Genomic DNA, 18,868 nt, shown 5'->3' with positions numbered 1-18,868 from the left:
CTAGTGCAATCTCCCATATGTGAAGGAATGAGGACCTAGACCATTTGGGAAGATATGGACCCAGAAAGATGACTTTCAGGAATGGGATTGCCAGAATCATAACCTCCAGACAATAAAGGATATAGTGAGGAAGAAATCCAAGTCACCCTCAAAATTAAGAGATTAAGAAACAAGATAAGATGAAGGGAATTGGAAAAGGTGATTTAGTGTGTGGTATGGGGGGGGGGAGGAGGGTATAGTTTTGAGATATATTAAGTTTTCAGAATGTTAAATATCAACAAGGTTTCCATTAAGGTGTTTCCCCATTTTTTATGGCAAAATTAATTTTATATAATTTTGGTTGACCAAAAATAATTCAAAGAACACAAATTAATTCCACATACCAAAAAGTCTTTGGAAAAAAATCTGCTTTTAGGCCAGTAATGAAGATCTGAAAAGCTTTAGAAACTACAGCCATTTGGAATCCTGGGCAAGATACTATTATGTTGAACCATATGCATGACCAGTATTGCACCATTTTGGCCCACAAAAATAGCAACTTCATATCATTTAACCTAATACTACATGATTGTTTTCCTGGAGACAAAGCCTACCTATACAAAAATAGATATTATTATCTCACTCACTTGGATCCCCACATTTAGCCATTTGTCATTCGTTCCTTTATCATGCACAGCATTGTCAGAAAATCCAAATCCCTCCTTAAGTCTGTAGAAAATTACCTTTTAGGTAAAAATATCAGCCACCACCTCTGTAGCACTTCCTGTGTGTCAGATACTGTGCATACCTTTTGCATATTTAAATCAAACAAACCTGTTTGATTTAAATGTTTGAGATGGGTTTTATTTTCCTAATTTAACAAACTCAACCTAGTTAGTACCTGTTAAAGCAGGAACTAGAACCGAGGTCTCCTTGACTCCATAGATGAAGTCAAACCATAGGTCTCCAAACCACCCAGACCCTTCGGTTGTGCCTACACATGAATAGGACAAACAGGAATGAAAAGATTAAGTCACAATTGAAGTAAGTGACCGGTGAATTCAGGCCAAAAACACTACTTTTGTTCTGCATGAAATATCCTGAAAATTAAGGTAAAATGGTTTGGGACTTAAATCATGCCAATAATTCAGAATATCTTCAACAATACCCAAATAAACTCAGATTTTCAGTTTATTTTTATTTGTGTATAGAAGGTCTTAAATGCAGTTTGCCTTCTCAGGACTTCATTAAAGATACATGCTGTATCACTCTTTATAATAGCCATCTTTTTTTGTTGTTTTTTTTTTAATTATCACTTTGTTAACTACTCCATTTACCTCACTCCTAGTAGAAGCCTTAGCTGGCTGACCCCACCCGCCTCTGACCTCCTTCATGATCCCCTGGGATTTGGATGACACATTAACAAGACCCTATTTATAGCATGGTTGCACATTCCCTGTAATTTTCTCTAATTGTTCAGTGATGGAATACCTTGTTCTCTGCTCCATCCCATTACAGAGCCCTTGAAGGCAAGGACCTGCTCTGTTACTTCTTCCATAGCTCCTTCCATAGTCCCCCTGCCCTTGGGGACTGTGAGTACTAGGTTGGTGTTTTATGAATTGACCAATGAATTTGTTTTAAATTTTTCCTAAGAAGAATTACTTCCTAAGGAATTACTTCCTAAGGAATCAACTGTTTGTGGAATAAAAGGATCAGGAAAGTGTTGCGTGGATCAAGAAGAGAGATCTTTTTGAAGGGTTAGTATCCAAAATCTATAAAGAACTTATCAAACTCAACACCCAAAAACCACAAATAATACAGTGAAGAAATGGGCAAAAGACATAAACAAGCATTTTTCCAAAGAAGACATCCACATTGCTAACAGACACATGAAAAGATGCTCAATATCACTCAACATCAGGGAAATATAAATCAAAACCACAATGAGATACCATATCACACCTGTCAGGATGGCTAAAATTAACAACTCAGGAAACAGTAGATGTTGGCAAAGATGTGGAACCCTTTTGCACAGCTGGTGGGAATGTAAACTGGTGCGGCCACTCTGGAAAACAGTATAGAGGTTCCTCAAAAAATTAAAAAATAGAACTAACCTATGACCCAGCAATTCCACTACAAGGTATTTATCCAAAGGACACAAAAATGCTGATTTGAAGGGGTACATGCACCCCCGTGTTTATAGCAGCTCTATCAACAGTAGCCAAATTATGGAAAAAGCCCAATGTCCATCAACTGATGAATGAATAAAGAAGATGTGGTGTATGTATGTGTGTGTGTGTGTGTGTGTGTGTGTGTGTGTGTGTATATATATATATATATATATATATATATATATATGCAATGAAATACTACTCAGCAATCAAAATGAATGAAACCTTGCCATTTGCAACAATATGGATGGAACTAGAGTATATTATGCTAAGTGAAATAAGTCAGAGAAAGATAACATATAATTTCACTTACTGTGGAATTTAAGAAAAAACAGCAGCTGAACATAGGGGAAGGGAAGGAAGAATAAGATAAAAACAGAAAGGGAGGCAAACCATAAGAGACTCTTAAATACAGAGAACACACTGAAGGTTGCTGTAGGGATATTGGATACAGGGCTGGGCTAAATGGGTGATGGGCATTAAAGAGGGCACTCATTGGGAAGAGCACTGGATGTTATATTAAGTGATGAATCACTGGGTTCTACTCTTGAAGCCAATAATATATATATGTTAACTAACTTGAATTTAAATAAATAAATGAAGGGGCGCCTGGGTGGCTCAGTCGGTTAAGCGTCAGACTTCGGCTCAGGTCATGATCTCACAGTCCGTGAGTTTGGGCCCTGCATCGGGCTCTGTGCTGACAGCCAGAGCCTGGAGCCTGCTTCAGATTCTGTGTCTCCCTTTCTCTCTCTGCCCCTCCCCTGCTCGTGCTCTGTTTCTATCTCAAAAATAAATAAAAATATTAAATTTTTTTAAATAAATAAATGAAAAGAAGACATCTTTTGTGAATAGACAAGAAAAAGTAAATATCTGGTGTTCCACTTCAGTTGGGATTGACTGAAAAATAGCCACATAAATCCAAATGCATTCATTTTCTGTTCTGTAATGTAAAAGAGTGAATTCAAGGAGTAAAGAATCTTAAAAAGCTTCAAAAGTTAGCAGGCCCACAATTTTCATGAGGCTAATCACCACAGAAGCATTTTCCTTCAGAAGCATTACAACTTTTTGTGCCTCGATCTGGCTTTACCATCACCCCTCCCCCAACAAGTACTACAAGAGGTGTAAACAGTGATGCATCTTCATGCTCATGGCAAATAAATATCTGTTAATAATACCTGAGACCCAGCGTAGAAGCTTAAAACCTAGTTCCTGATGCCAAAAGAGGGATCCCAGAGGCAGTAAACCTACCCATGAAACCATTACAGCCCTCTGAGGGTGGGAAGAATTTTAGTCAGGGCCACCCTGTGGCTCTGGCACCTCCATTTTGTGTCAGAGGTATGGCCCTGACTCTGAAATCTCCTACTTAGAAATTCATGTTCATCTTTCAGTAACTCTGAAGTTCCATTTGTATCTGGTTTTGTTTTGTTGAGGTGTGTACCAAACTGTATATAATGAAGATGAATCCCATCCCTTGACTCTATTCCAGGAACCTAGATCCCCTCCTGAACTAATAGTAAGATGCTTTACTTTTGTTGTCCCATAACATGACATGGTATAAGCCTTTTTGCCTTACACTATGGAATGACTGAGTTTCAGACATTAAAAGTTGGAAGTGTGTCCAATGTGATAACCCATTGTTACAAATTTGTTCAGCTCCACCGTAAATAGTTTTAAGCGTGGTGCTGCCAGGACCTCCAAGATGCTTTGGTTCACCTCTTAATTTGAAGATCCTGAGCTCAGAGAGTCTAGTAACTTACTCAAGGTCACACAGCTACACCGTGAGATATGTTAAAGATATTTTGTAAAATTATAATGGAATTACATTATTCTTACTATTAGCCTCTGAGATTTCAACTCAGTGGGGAGAAATAGAGAGAAAGAATAATATAAATAGCGTGGTTAACTAATCACTCCACTCCATGACTATACTCAGAAGATAGCATGAGGTAAGGGATATGATTCTACTGGCTTCCTATAGTGTCACAGTCCCCACTTCCCCCTCAGAGTGTGAGAATTTGGACTATTTAAAGAGTATATACATACACAATGTAAATATGTATGTATATATGAGAGACAGAGTTGTAAAAAAAAATGTATACTATAGTGAATGACTTAAGAGATTTTTTCAAGGATAATTTTGCCTATAAGCAATTTTTGTCATACCAAAATGCCTAATCCCCAAAGATGAGGCCCCTTTGACTTACTGTTAGGGCAGAACTAGAACAAGAAGCCTGACCCTTTAATCAGACTAAGACATTTTGCCTTCTCTTCAGAAACTCATTTCACAATATAGGTAGGGTTTATTCCACTCTATAGTTGTTGTTGATAGATACCTATTATGATGTTTTGTTCGTTTGCTTTAAAGTTTATTTATTTATTTTGAGAGAGAGAGAGAGAGAGAGAGAGAGAGAAAGAAAGAAAGCATGTGCAAGCATGTGCACCAGCAGGGGAGAGACAGAGAGAGGGAGAGAGAGAATCACAGGCAGGCTCTGTGCTGTCAGTACAGAGCCTGACATGAGGCTTGAACTCATGAACCATGAGATCATGACTTGAGCTGAAATCAAGAGTCAGATGCTGGATGCTTAACCCACTGAGCCACCCAGGTACTCCTAATGATGTTTATTCAATGGTGCCCACATGGATATTAGCAATCTAGGTAGTTTCACACAAGGACACCCTTTCCTGATCACTACAAGTTAGGTCAACCCAGAAAGCTAAAATGACCATCAGGCCCTTTGGGCAACCAGAGCAGTAGATATACTCATGGCATGTAGTTCAGCAGCCTTACTTGAAAACGTGTTGGCTTTGTTTCTCTGCAGAGAATGGCAGAAGATCCAAATAAGACAAGGCTGACATTCCAAGGGGAGAGGACTACCTGGATCATTCCTGTGAACCTCAGTGAGCTTCTAGAGCTGAAAGCCAATATCCCTGATGCACTCTTCATCATGGGGAACACTGCAGTGGGTGGGTGGTTTCTGAGCAAGTTCCTTAGTCTAGATTAGGTAATCCAGACTTCTGTCTCTTTTTAAACTCTTCATAAATGCAATGCAGTTCACGTTAATTAATACATACCTATGTTCTTTAGAATCCTTCGTTGTTTTCTTTTGCAAATGTGTCATTTGTGTCACAATTTTCACTCTGGATTATCCATAAGCAACATCTGTTAGCCCCCATTGACTTCCTTCTCTAATTGCTTTACATGCTTTTCTCCTTAGGGACCCAGCATTAAATTTAGAGATGAATTCCATCCAGTTTTCATATCTCTACTTAGGCTTCCAGAACTATGTTTTATGCACAGCACAGATGATGGTATGTACCATCTTTTTCATTGGCTGTTGGTAGGCTATTAATAATTATATGCACTGGGCTAATTTGAGCACTTAATAGAATATATGACCTCCTATATGTGCCCTACTATGTGTCCTCTATGAGCTTTTTCAAACTGAATTATTCAGCTATGTCACTAAATACTGCATTGTCATAGGAGCCATACAGTGGGAAGATGTAGGTTGTTCCACATATAGAGAGAGACTGACTGAATAAGGACACTTAAGAGAGTGGCTGGCCTGTAGGAAAAGTTCTTGCCAGAGTCATAAATTTGCTTAAGGCTCATCCTATACCCACACACATTCACACACACACAAAAATTCTGGGACACAAAATTTGAAAATTTAACTGTAACAACCTTATTTCTCTTCATACTCTTTTCACAGTTTACCAAATGCTTTCACATCTTGTTTCTTTTGATCCTCATGACAGTCCTGGAAGGTAGACATAGCAGGTAGTAGCCTTGGGATCTCCGTTCTCAACCAAAGGACTGAAGTAACTTCCCCAACTTTGCACAGCTAACACACAATCAAGTCAGGACTAGATTCCAGGGTTTCTTACTTTTAGTCAAGTTCTCCTTCCTACAATGCACCAAATAAAGCTGAGAAACATATCCAAACTCAGCATTTGAATAGATAGCAAGTAATGGGAGGTAAAAATTCTACTTTAAAATAAAGTTTTCCTTGGGGCACCTGGGTGGCTCAGTCGGTTAAGCTTCTGACTTCAGCTCAGGTCATGATCTCACTGCTCATGAGTTCGAGCCCCATGTTGGGCTCTGTGCTAACAGCTCTGAGCCTGGAGCCTGCTTCAGATTCTCTCTCCATCTCTCGGCCCCTCCACTGCTCACTCTGTCTCTGTCTCTCTCTCTCTTTCTCAAATATAAAATAAAACATTAAAAAAATTTAAAAAATAAGGTTTTCCTCATTGAGTAAACAGAAAATGAGAAATTGTCTGCTTTCCTCTCTGATCTGCTAATATTAAGTCAGTCTGCCCATTCATTTTCTTTTTTACCTGTTGGCATGTCCATATCAGTGGACTCATAGGGAGAAATGGAGCAAGGGGAGGATGGGCTGGTACAGAAGAATGTTGGAAGTAAGGTATGGATTCACTTGGTTGGGTGGGGTGGGAGTGAAGGGACTGGGGAGGAGGTAGAGCCCATAACACTATGTCAATGTTTCTCAATCTTTTCATTATTGCCTCACTAAGGAGCAAGAGGCATTTTCCCCCAATCATCCCTCCATGAATTTTTAACACCGTAGGTAGACCATATATCTGTTTATGTACAGTATATGTATATCAGGGCTTTATCCATCAAAAGAACAAGATTTTTTTTCACCCTTTTGGGGCTGGTATTACCCTCCTGGAGAACGCATGAACTGGATGACATCTCTGCTCAAAGCATTCCCTTAAAGCACACTTGCAAAAAACCTGACCCAAGGTACAGACAGGTGTCTATTCTTACTGCTTTGTTAAGGAAACAGTATGAAAAGATGGCTGTATAAGAAGGGAAAATGGGCAGCACAAATGTGTAGGTCACTTTCCACTTAGACTTAATGATCTTTTAAAAGTCTTATAGAATCTGAACTGAAATTTCTATATTTGATCAATTTATTCAGGAAAACACTAATTGCACATTAACAAAGTAATGAATTTCTGATATCTGTCGCTGGTATGTCCTAAAACGTATGGCATATATGACTGTATATATATGACTGAGAAAAAGAATTTGGTACTTAATATTTGGGAATAAAGCATATTGCCCAAAATATCTTTATCTTTGGTTTCTCTAAGTTAATATAAAAAGAGAAGATATATTTGGAAGATTGTTTCTGTGCAGCCCATGCATCTTGTTATAGTTCACCTTCAGTTTATATTCCCCTATCTTATTTTCAGGGGTGCAGAATGTGGCCTGGCTCTGTTGAATGATGGCTTACATCTTATTGTTTGGGGGCAGCAAAAGAAGACTAAGACCTACTGTGCTCTCCTGAAGCATCTGAGGACGCTTGCCAGAGCTCAGAATAAGGATATGGCAGAATGCTCTCTAGGTGATATGAAATAAGCTGCAGTTATAGACAGTCATATAGTTCTGTTCTGCTTAGAAAACGTTACTCTGAAGGGGAACCCCAAGTCAATGTTGAACAAGTCTATACAATATGAGTATGAGTGGGTATATGTACTCAAAATGAGAGTCATCACACTGCATTTATGTGTGTGTCCAAAGTGAGAAGCGGCAGGGTGCCTGGGTGGCCCAGTCAGTTGAGCATCTGACTCTTGATTTCAACTCAGGTCATGATCCCAGGATTGTGGGATCAAGCCCTCTGTCAGGCTCCACACTCAGATTCTTCCTTTCCAGGGCATCTGGGTAGCTCAATCGGTTAAGTGTCCAACTCTTTATATTTGGCTCAGGTCATGATCTCATGGTTTGTGAGATGGAGCCCCACGTCAGGATCTGCACAGTGCAGAACCTGCTTGGGATTCTCTCTCTCTCTCTCTCTCTCTCTCTCTCTCTCTGCCCCTTCACCCTCTCAAATAAATAAAACTTTTAAAAAATCTCTTTCTCCCTCTGCCCCTCTCTCCTGCTCACATGCTCTCTCTTGGGGGAAAAAGAAGTTAAAGTTCAACCAAGGGGACTGTCCAGCTCTAACAGGCTATGAAATGTTTTAGCCAAGGTATAGTAAACAAGAGCCTACATTTCCAAAATACTCTTTTATGTCTGTTCCTCCTCTTAGACCTTTGCCCCAAGGTCAGTTTCTAAGCATGTGCATCCCATATGTCTATTCTTGGATGTCCTCCAGTTGTCTAGCTTATTGAGGTTTCCTTATTATTTGAGATTTAAGAGTAATTGGTTTGAACCACTGCCCATTCCACACATGATAGGTAGTTCAGTGAGACTTTGGTGTGGGGCATTTCTCCTAATTGTCTCTGGCCCTGTTTCTGTTGATTCTCAAAATTCACTACATATTTTCACCTTCTGCATCTTCTGTCCCTTTTTCTAGACCACACTGTTCCTCTCAACATCACCTTGCCCCCTTAACTCCCTAAGGTTCTCATTCAAGGCTATGTCTGAAGGAACTTTATCCACAGTTTGGAGTAACAGAGAAGAATTCTACTACACAGCAGTACAGTAAGCATTTTGAATGGGAATGCTACATAGCCCAGTTCTTTAGTGTTTATTTACTCAGACTCTAGTCCTTACTTTCCCCGATGTTATTGGACACTCATACTAGAGTCAGCTCTCAAAGAAATTTTCTTCTTCACTGCACATGGAAAAGGAACATTTTCTTCAGCAATAAGTTTGAACTGGGGTCAGGGATGGGAATCTTGCACAACATGTTGTCTGACTCTATTTAGCTGCCCTAAAACCATACCAGATCTTTCTTTGAAGCAAAGAAGGGAATTATGTGCACAAGATCCTTGTACACATAATTCCTTGTTTGTCAAATAACTGGCTTTAAAAATGTTATCTTTTTTATTTAGACTTTAGAAGGACATGTGGTGAACAGACCTAATTTTTCTGACCTAAATACCATTTTAGCAGCAGGAAATGCTACCATCAATCTGATATCTAAAGGCAAGAGACAAGTTTTAGGCATTCTATTATATAATTACCACTGTCAGTTAGGTAGCTCCTTTCATAAAGCATGAACCAGGAACCCAAGTGTATCTAACTTAGACTCACCAAATATATAGGCTATATCTGTATTACCTCAAGTGTAAGGATGCAACAGAGGTCAATTATCCTGTTTTCAGATGTTCTATATCTTGCAGATCAGATAAGTTACTGCACTGGACAATTTTTCTTAACTATTTGGCCACATTTATGCACAGTCCAAATTGTAGTATCAAAGCATTTTTTTTTAAAAATGAGATGTCTGTCTGTGGTTTTAAAGCTTTATGGCACATTTCATTTCAGAGTATTATAAAGTTGGAAATTTTCCTCATAGGGACTTAACTTTCTAAAGAAAATCAAGATTGTGGGGCATGTTACTCATTACTTCTCTCTTTATGCAAAGACAGCTTGAGCTTTGCCAAGAGAGAATTATTTAAACTCAATGAAATAACAATAAATGCATATTATTCATAGAGCTATTGATGTAAGATACCCTCTTTTTTATTACAATCACATTTTTGAAAATACAGTGGCTCAAGTAAGAGAATATTGTCAACTGTCTAAGAAAAAAAAGCTGTGTAGCAGGCATTCCACTTGTACGCCTGTTCCACCATTGTCCCAGCTGTAGAACTTTGAACAAATCGTTTAACCCCTCTGGACCTCTGGACCTGTTTTCCCATTTATGAACCTATGTTGTACTCAGTTGTTTCCAAATAGCTTTAAAGTTCTTCAAGGCCAAAATTTTGAGTAGTGTGTAATGGGAGCTGAGAACCAGAAAAGACTTTTCAGATTATCTGGTCCAGTCCTGTCATTCTGCAGATGAGGAACTGGAAGCCCCTACGGTTCTGTGACTTGCCTAAGGTGACCCAGCATGGAAGCTGCAACTAGAAACCAGATCTTCTGGCTTACAGTTTGCACTCTCTCTTTCCCCAGATTCATCACAACTATCCCTTGCTTCATATTCTCCAGTTCGATAAATTCATTCTGATCAAGGTCATTTTCTCTAATAGAAGGAGAACAGCAGATTCCTTTAGACAGCCATTTCCTTGAGAGATCACCTAAAACCAGCCTTAAATCAGAAGAGATTATGTTATCTGTTTCTATTCCCCACTCTACTCAGGTAAAGGCTCCCTGACTCACTGCCCACCCCGAGGGAGCCCAGCTTACCCTGGGAGACTTCTGGGGCTGCTCAGAGGAAGTGCAAATTCTCAGAGGACCATTTGATTTGCTTTCATATCAGGGCCACATTGTGACTTCTGTAGAAGCTGGCCACACAGATGCCTTCCTACTTATGTTTCACGCTAAGAATGAGATTTAACCTAGAATGAGAGATTTAAACCTGGAAAGCACTTGGAAGACCATTTGATCCAGTGGTTTTGAAGCTTTTTTTTTTTTAAGAGTAAAATTCCTTGTTTGCATGAAATTTACATAGAACACCAAACTAAAACAGTTAAAAGTGGAGGTATGGTAGTTCATCCTGAGAGGCAGCACACCTCCTGATTTTTCCCTTACCCCTCTCAGCAGCCCCAGAGGCACACAACCTTCTCATTTTAAAGAAAGTTAAGACCCAAACAGTTTAAGTCACATGCCTGAGGCCACATGTAGTGACTCAAATTTTGAAAATACATAAACATAAACTCTGGAGCCAAACTGCTTAGATTTCAACCCCAATTCTTCCATTCCTGTATGACCTTGTACAAGTTATGTAGCCTCTCAGTTTCCTCATTAGTAAATTAGAAATGAGTAGAGTTGTTATGAGGATAATATATTAATACCTATAAAGCACATGGACCAGTACTCACATATACTCAATACTATAGTCAGCAACATCATTCACAGGATCATTTTCATTATAATTAATCATCAGAGTTGTTGCTATACAGCACACAATGGAGATGAACACTATTCTGAGTGTTTTTTTTATTTCCAGTGGCACTTTGTGCCGGGATTCTAGCTGGCCCAACATTAGGAGAATGCCTTTGCCATTGTCAATGCTGTGATAAGTGTGAAGTTTGAAGTTGGCATAGGCATGATTAAGGACCTTTAAATGTTCTACGGAAATGTTGGCCCCACCATTGTCTCTGCAAGCCAAATGTGCAAGCAGCTCATTGGGAAGTATGTCACAACACATTTGGAAATGAAATTCAGGCCTTTGTATTTTAATATTTTATGAAAACGGCACTTGGAGAATTTTTTCTGATTATATATATATTACATAATCATATAAGAAATTTAAGCACTGTGTAAGAATATAAAGAAAATAAAATTCACCCAAAAGCCAACCTTCTTCAAGATACAATTCTTTTATTGCAGTTTCTGTAATAAGATGAACACACAAATTAATCTAAGTAGATAATATATTCAAGTCTTCTTTCTTTCTCCTTCCTTCCTTCCTTCCTTCCTTCCTTCCTTCCTTCTTCCCTCTCTCCCCTTCTTTTCTTTTTTCTTTTCTGTTCTTTTCTTTTCTTTTCTTTTTTCTTTTCTTTTCTCTTCTCTTTTCTCTCTTTTCTTTTCTTTTCTTTTCTTTTCTTTTCTTTTCTTTTCTTTTCTTTCAAGTAGCCTCCATGCCCATCGTGGGGCTTAAACTCATAAAATTGAGATCAAAAGTCACATGGTCTACTGACTGAGCCAGCCAGGCACCCTTCAAATTTTCATTTTTAATTAACCTGCAGAATAAGTAAATGTTTCCAATACTGTATCCTAAGACATCTTAAAATGTCCCTACACTACATAAAGATGAAATATTCAAAAAGTTTAAAAGGCCTTCTTCATGTCACTCTCATTGTTTCTAGCATTTGGAAAGTAGTTTTTAAAAACTCTTCCAGGGGCGCCTGGGTGGCGCAGTCGGTTAAGCGTCGGACTTCAGCCAGGTCACAATCTCGCGGACTTCAGCCAGGTCACGATCTCGCGGTCTGTGAGTTCGAGCCCCACGTCGGGCTCTGGGCTGATGGCTCAGAGCCTGGAGCCTGTTTCCGATTCTGTGTCTCCCTCTCTCTCTGCCCCTCCCCCGTTCATGCTCTGTCTCTCTCTGTCCCAAAAATAAATAAACGTTGAAAAAAAAAATTTTTTTTTAAAATAAAAACTCTTCCAACAAAATTAACTAAAATTTAAAATGAAAAAAGTAGTAAAATTAAAAAAACTTTCTTCTAACTAGTGCTTTTACAGTAATTTTTATCTACTCATTGTATTCATTGTCAACAATGCAATGGAACTTAATGCAATTTTTTTCTCAAATACTAAAGTAAATCAATTCTTTAGAAGCATTTATGTAGAAACTTTCATTTGTAAAAAAATTTACACCTGTCATCAATAATTTAGTCATTTACCAGTCATTACCTGTGTAGTGTGTGTGCCAGGCATGGCCTATTTGCTGGAGATACCACAGTAAGACAAGTTTCTAGATCTTGGGAAGCTCTGATTTGAGTACTTTTTTATCAAAGCTATTTGAGGTAAGTCAACATTCCCAGGCCATGAAGTTAAAAATAGTAATAAAGGAGGACTTGGTAAGGAAAATTTCAGAACCACTGCAGCAGATTCTAAAGAAAGCTTGTGAAATATGTGAGGGTATTTTGTTTAGACTTTAAAGATGAATACAGATTTTTCTCCATCTTACCTTGCTCTGTCAGTTTACTCTGTCTTTGCCTCTTCTGTGACATGTTTACATTCTTTCCTACCATGCAATAGGATGACCAATGCTGAATGATGCTTGCTGAATGGTCCTGGACGAGATTTACATGCCACCAGTAGCTGAGGGTGGCATGATAGAATACAGGTGAACCCTCAGCATCAGCTCACTTTTCAAATTCTACCTCAAAGTGAGGTGAGCACTGAGGAAAATGATAAATGACTTCTCTGGGTCTCTGAGTGCCTTGACATTCTGAGTATCAGTCTGCATATGAAGGGCTTCCCTGCCCAGTTTCTCTACTGCACCAAGGTTAGCAGATTATCAAGGGTAAAGAGGGTGGAGCTCTCAGTGTGGTGCTTCCCAGCCTCCTTTTCCTTTCCTTCCCTCTCCCTTCTCTCCTGGGCTAAAAAGGGGACAACCTTGCTCTTCCTATAGTTTGTGTGACCATATAGTACACAATATCAAGTTGATCTACAGTAGTGAAAAGCTTTCAGTAATTAAATTCCTATTTTAAAGAAAATTTTCTTATTAAAACAATACCTTCTTTAATATTTAGAAAATGTGGATTAGCCAAAAAGGAAGAGAAAATCTTTTGTCTATCATTTGTCTATCCATCACCCATAGATAACCATTATTAATATTTTGGTATGCATCCTTCTAAACCCTTCTTTATGAATGTGGGTGTGTATATGTCACACATATATATCTGTAGAACTGTTTAGTATAACTTGTTTATTTCACTTAGTAACAAACACCTTTCAGTGTTATTGAATATTCTTCATGACATAATGACATAATGGTTGCATGATGTGTCTATGGATAGGTGTGCCATTATTTGATCTGTACTTTATTTTTGGACATTTAGATTGTTTCTTGTTTTTTAACTTTTTTTTTCTTACCTAGCCTAGTTTAAAATGACCTTCACAGCAGTGTTTCTCAGAATATGGTCCATGACTGTGAGTGTCCCCTTGATAAGTCATGAGCTGACCCAAAAATGGCAGATAAATGATTATGCATTTCTTTTATGGCTAAGTCTGTTAATTCAGCTAGTTTTTTTAAATAATTTTTATTAATTAGCATTTATATTTATAGCATTTACATTTATAATAATTAGCATTGTTATAATATTCTATTATTCTGTATTACATAATATATTTACAACATACATATGTCATCAATATATATCTATTATCACTTATAATTTGTTAAATACATGTCTTTTGTTTTACATCTTTATTATCATATGTTCTCTTGCATAGTACACATTATATATTCTATCATTGTAGAAAATTCAAACACAGAGAAGCAAAAATTTTAAAAATCAACTGTAAGCCAGTAGTCCTACCATAAAGACTGTTAACATTTGGAACACATACATATATATTTTTTTCTTCTTTTTACAAGAAAAAGGGGTAATACTATACATAAATATTTGTAATCCATATTTTCACTTAATTGTAATGCATGAGCATTTTTTCAATCAAAATATTGTTTTTTAGGCATAGAATTTAGTGATTCATCACTTACATATAACACCCAGTTCATGAACATTTTTCAGTGTGCATAAATACAAACACACTTCTACAAAACCATTTTTAATGACTATGAACTATTATATCTTACAATGCACATAATTTGTTTAGTCAGTTCCCTCTTATTGGATATTTAGGTTAATTCTAATATCTTTACTATGACAACTAATCTGAAACTGAACGTCCTTGCAAATTAATCTTTTCTCCCTCAATTGCTTCTTTGAGATTCATGCCCAGAACTTTGACCTGGACTTGAAAGCACAGCCTCCATTTGGAAAAACAAATTCTTCCTGCCATTTGAGAGGAGAGCTTGTCATAAAGGAAGTCTCCACTTCCTGGAAATAGCATTCACTTTCCTGTGTGTGTAAGTAGATATAGTCATTCTTGAAACAACTGCTGCTAGCCCAGGGAGCTCGAAACTCGGGGTTCTTTCCCAGCACAACTGGTGACCAGTATCTGAGAGAATAAATAAGATAACCTATTTCTACATGTGATTTTCTAAGCAAGTGATTCAGATTGTAAAGTTAAATGGGAAATTATCTTCTTTTCAGTATCTCCAGAATTTTCTGATATCCCAGAAAAGTTCATGAGTGCTCTAGAAGATTTCCTTGTTATAACACCCCAAGGAATTCGGATGTTCCAGGTCAGCGGGTAGAGTTTTTTGTTTTTTGTTTTTTAAATCTGTCTATGCATTCAATGCATGCATTATACATGTATCTCCCACTTTTCAATAGCTATTTTTTTTTTTATTACTTGTAAGGGTAAAGTCTACTAAAGCCAGCCAACATTACCAATTTTAACTCACACACGACTTGCTTGGTTTAGCTTCTATGCTTTTACTCAAGGCTTCACAAGGAATTAGATTCTAAATGTCTCTTCTCCACTATATCAGTTTTGTTGCTTAAAATGTTCTCCTTTTCTTAGTGAATGCCTGTCCTTTCTTCAAAACCCGACTCAACATTCACTGCTTCTAGGACCCTACTTGACACAGCCATCCTAAATCTCCCAGGAACTTGTGTATTTTCTTTGCACCATATTGTGTAAATGTGTATATTTTGTTATGTATAAACTGTTCTTTATTGCTATATGAAGTTAACCATGTTATTTTAATATGCATTTGTCTGTGTTCTGATACCCTTGCAAGCTTGTAGAATCTTTAAGGACAAGAACAATATCTTCCTTTTGGGGAGGTGAGGGGGTAGATTGTAACCAGAATATATCTCTTACCACACTGCCCAATGGACATTTATTAACTCTGACTCACAGATATAGATACCCAATTGCCTATAATTTTTCTTCACTTGTGAGTAAGCCAGATATATCAGACCCAATTTTCAGTGCCTGAGAATGTCTGGAAGTAAAATAACTTGCTTTATTCATTGACAGTGTGTGGATCCCTACCGACCCTCACAAGACCCCATCAACCACCCAGTCATACACCAGTCAGCCATTAAATATGCCAGGGAAGCTGTGTTTAGTGTTGCCCAAGAACTCTTCTTGGCTATAGTCACAAGCAGAAGATCTCACACAAACATCATGTAAGAGAGTGAAAAATATTCCTATGTATTACTGGAATGCATTCACAATTTCACATCACAAATGAGAGGTTATTTAAGTCAACTAAGAATATTCATTTCCTCAGGGCATCTGGGTGGCTCAGTCCATTAAGTGTCCAACTTCAGCTCAGGTCATAATTTCACAGTTTGTGAGTTCAAGCCCCACAGTTCGTGAGTTTGAGCCCCACATTGGCTCTTTGCTGACAGCTCAGAGCCTGCAGCCTGCTTCAGATTCTGTGTCTCCCTCTCTCTTTGCCCTTCCCCCACTCATGCTCGCTCGCTCTCTCTCTCTCTTTCACAAAAATAAATAAATGTTTTTAAAAATCTTGAAAAAAAAATTCATTCCCTCTTCTGAATGGAAATCAGTCATTTTTTTAGCATATTTTTGAAAGAATCTAATGCTAAGAGTCCAAACATCTGCCAAATATTGACACTTTTAAACACAGAATACTGTCCCTTATTTAGTTATGAGGTCCATTGTAGTTTTTCCCTGTGTTTGAGGAATCATTTATATTGTACCATGAACTTACCCCTGTAAACTCTATGTGTACTTTCAAATTTTCCCTCCTAGATCAATTGATATTTCAGAAGCCCTGGCACTTCCAGGTATTGTCAATGTGATAACAGCAGAGGATGTTGCAGGAAATAATAAGCATCAGGGAGAAGTTCTCTATGCACCCAATGAGGTGTGAGATTTGTGTGGGGCGTATCATTCAAATGATTCACTGAAAACACCAAAATGATTATTGGTTATGACTCTACATCCATGGATTCATGTTTACATCACAAAAACTTCAGGGAACCAATGATTACACATCAGTGATTCTCAAATTCTCTCTTGAAATGTGAACATAAGATTCTGATCATAAGCTATAAGCCCTCTTAAAGAAGGCTTCTAAAAAAGTTGTGAAAACCATAGAAGCAATATAGAACACAGGACATTAAAAGAACCAACAGAATTTCAGGATGACTGGATTAATATGTGTGATATGGGAATGATGGGGAATACAACTGAAGACAGAAGCCAGATAATCAAGTTCTGCACCCAGTTTTTGAACCCCCTAAATCCCACTCATGCCACTGTTTTAAATTTATTCTCATAGGTGGAAAATAATCGTTCCTTTGGTCATAGGAACCCAGTGGGTAAATGTAAGAATGTGGGAACAGTAATTCCTTTTTAATGATTCTGTGTCTTAGCTAATGGTAACATGTGGCTCTTCTGCAGGTGATTTGCATGAGTCAGATTATCTGCACTGTGGCTGCTGATACCTATGCTCATGCAAGAGAGGCAGCTAAAAAAGTGAAGATGACTTGTGAAGACATAGAACCAAAGATTATCACAAAAGAGGTAGTCGAGCCACTTCATGCCTTCTAGAATGACTAGGTCAGTATACTTTTGGCAGAATTCAACTGGTGGAGTCACAAAATAGTATAAATTGGGCTCCATCTATACTTCATTCAGAGTTATTTATGTTTCAAAGCGAAGGCTCAAGAAATCAACACCTCAAAACATAATACTGAGAATTTCCCTGCCTGCATTTCTACTTCCTTCTTGTGACCACTTCTCCCATTCTCTTGATAAGACATGTTCTCATAATATAGATAGGTAACACCAGAGGAATGTCCTTATGACCTCTATGTAAAACTAGTCTGGTGGGAAAATCCAGAACACTGTGAAACTGAGAACAGTCATAACATTTACTGTCCTGTGTCTCCTGCCCACTTCCTACAAGCTCTGGAGATAGAAAACTCAGATTGGTATTCTAACTCCATCTTTTAGTAGCTCTTTCTTTCTTTCTTTCTTTCTTTCTTTCTTTCTTTCTTTTTTAGTGGCCTCTTAATAGCAATGAAAGCTTTGGCATGTCACTTAAATTCCTCATACCTCAGCTTTCTCAACTATAAAATGGGAGCCATAAAGCACCTACATAAAAGTCATTAGAAGGTTTAGATGAGAAAATCCAGGTAAAATGCTTAGAACAGCACCTGAGAGATACGGAATGCATGTAGTAAATGTTTGCTATTATTTTTGTTTTAGTTGTTGTTATTAATGAGGGCAAGAACATGTTGCATGGTGCTTTATAGCCCCAGCATTTAGCAAAGCATTAACCCAAGGTCAGTCTTAATAAATGAGTGTGATGGAGGGAGAAGTGAATAGATGGGTACATGAACAATATGAAACCCAGCCATGTAGGATACTTCTTCAGTATCCTCTGATTCTCCTCTGTTCTTCCCAAGAGTTGCCAAATTCAGGTCTTTCCCAGTTATCTTTTCCCAGTTATGCCTTTAAGTTTGCCCCTTTCTTTCCACTCTCAATTTCACCCCTATCCCACCCTTCAGACCTTACCACTGTCAGATTTACTACAATAACCACTTAAGGAGCCTCTTGTACTCCATTTTAAACCTGTCTGCCCACCACATTAACTTTTCTATGCCTCAATGTTCATTGGGTCACTTTTCTTATACAATAATGTCCCCTTGGATAAGGGTCTTAGCATAGAACTCAAGGTCTTTCATAGTCCAACCTCAATTCACCTTTGAAGCTCATTTTATCCACATGCTCTTGACAGAAAACCTGCTCTCCAGCCAGCCTGGCCTTATTCTCTTTTTGGCCCCTCAGCTTATTTTCAACCTCAAGCTATTGCTTTCTGAGGTGGCCTTGACTTCAAACGATTTCCCCCTCTCTTCTCTAACTGTCCTAATTCCATGCAATTCAGCCTCTAATTTAGGTCACCTACACAAGGCCATTTCTGAGCATTTCCAGTTCCACCAGCCTTCTCCTTGGCCTTTCTCTACTCTTCTTATCTGTACCCCACCATAAAGTTGACACCTTAATACCCACTGCCTCAGGTCATCACTCAGCAGTCTAGAGGGTGGGACCCTCTAGATATGCTTATCTCCCCCTCAGCGCTTCCTCCGAGCCCTGAACAAAACTGAGTCACCAATACCTGTAGTCTATTGTAACACAATTTCTGCTGACTCTCTACACTCCTTAGATTGTCTGTCATGGTGTATGAATATCTGAAAGAACAGGAGCATAGCAGTTTGATGGCGTATGAATGGTTTATTAA

At 38.2% G+C, this 18,868-nt stretch overlaps 1 pseudogene; it reads left to right on the top strand.

The window, feature by feature from the left end:
• Positions 1-18,868, top strand: part of LOC125171585 (aldehyde oxidase 4-like) — a 236,979-nt pseudogene that overhangs the window by 187,351 nt on the left and 30,760 nt on the right.

The sequence above is a fragment of the Prionailurus viverrinus genome, chromosome C1 (genome assembly GCF_022837055.1).
Source record: "Prionailurus viverrinus isolate Anna chromosome C1, UM_Priviv_1.0, whole genome shotgun sequence".
In the NCBI taxonomy this organism is placed as follows: Eukaryota; Metazoa; Chordata; class Mammalia; order Carnivora; family Felidae; genus Prionailurus; species Prionailurus viverrinus.
The sequence above is the reverse complement of the archived record's forward strand: the minus strand, read 5'-3'. Positions and strand labels throughout refer to the sequence as shown.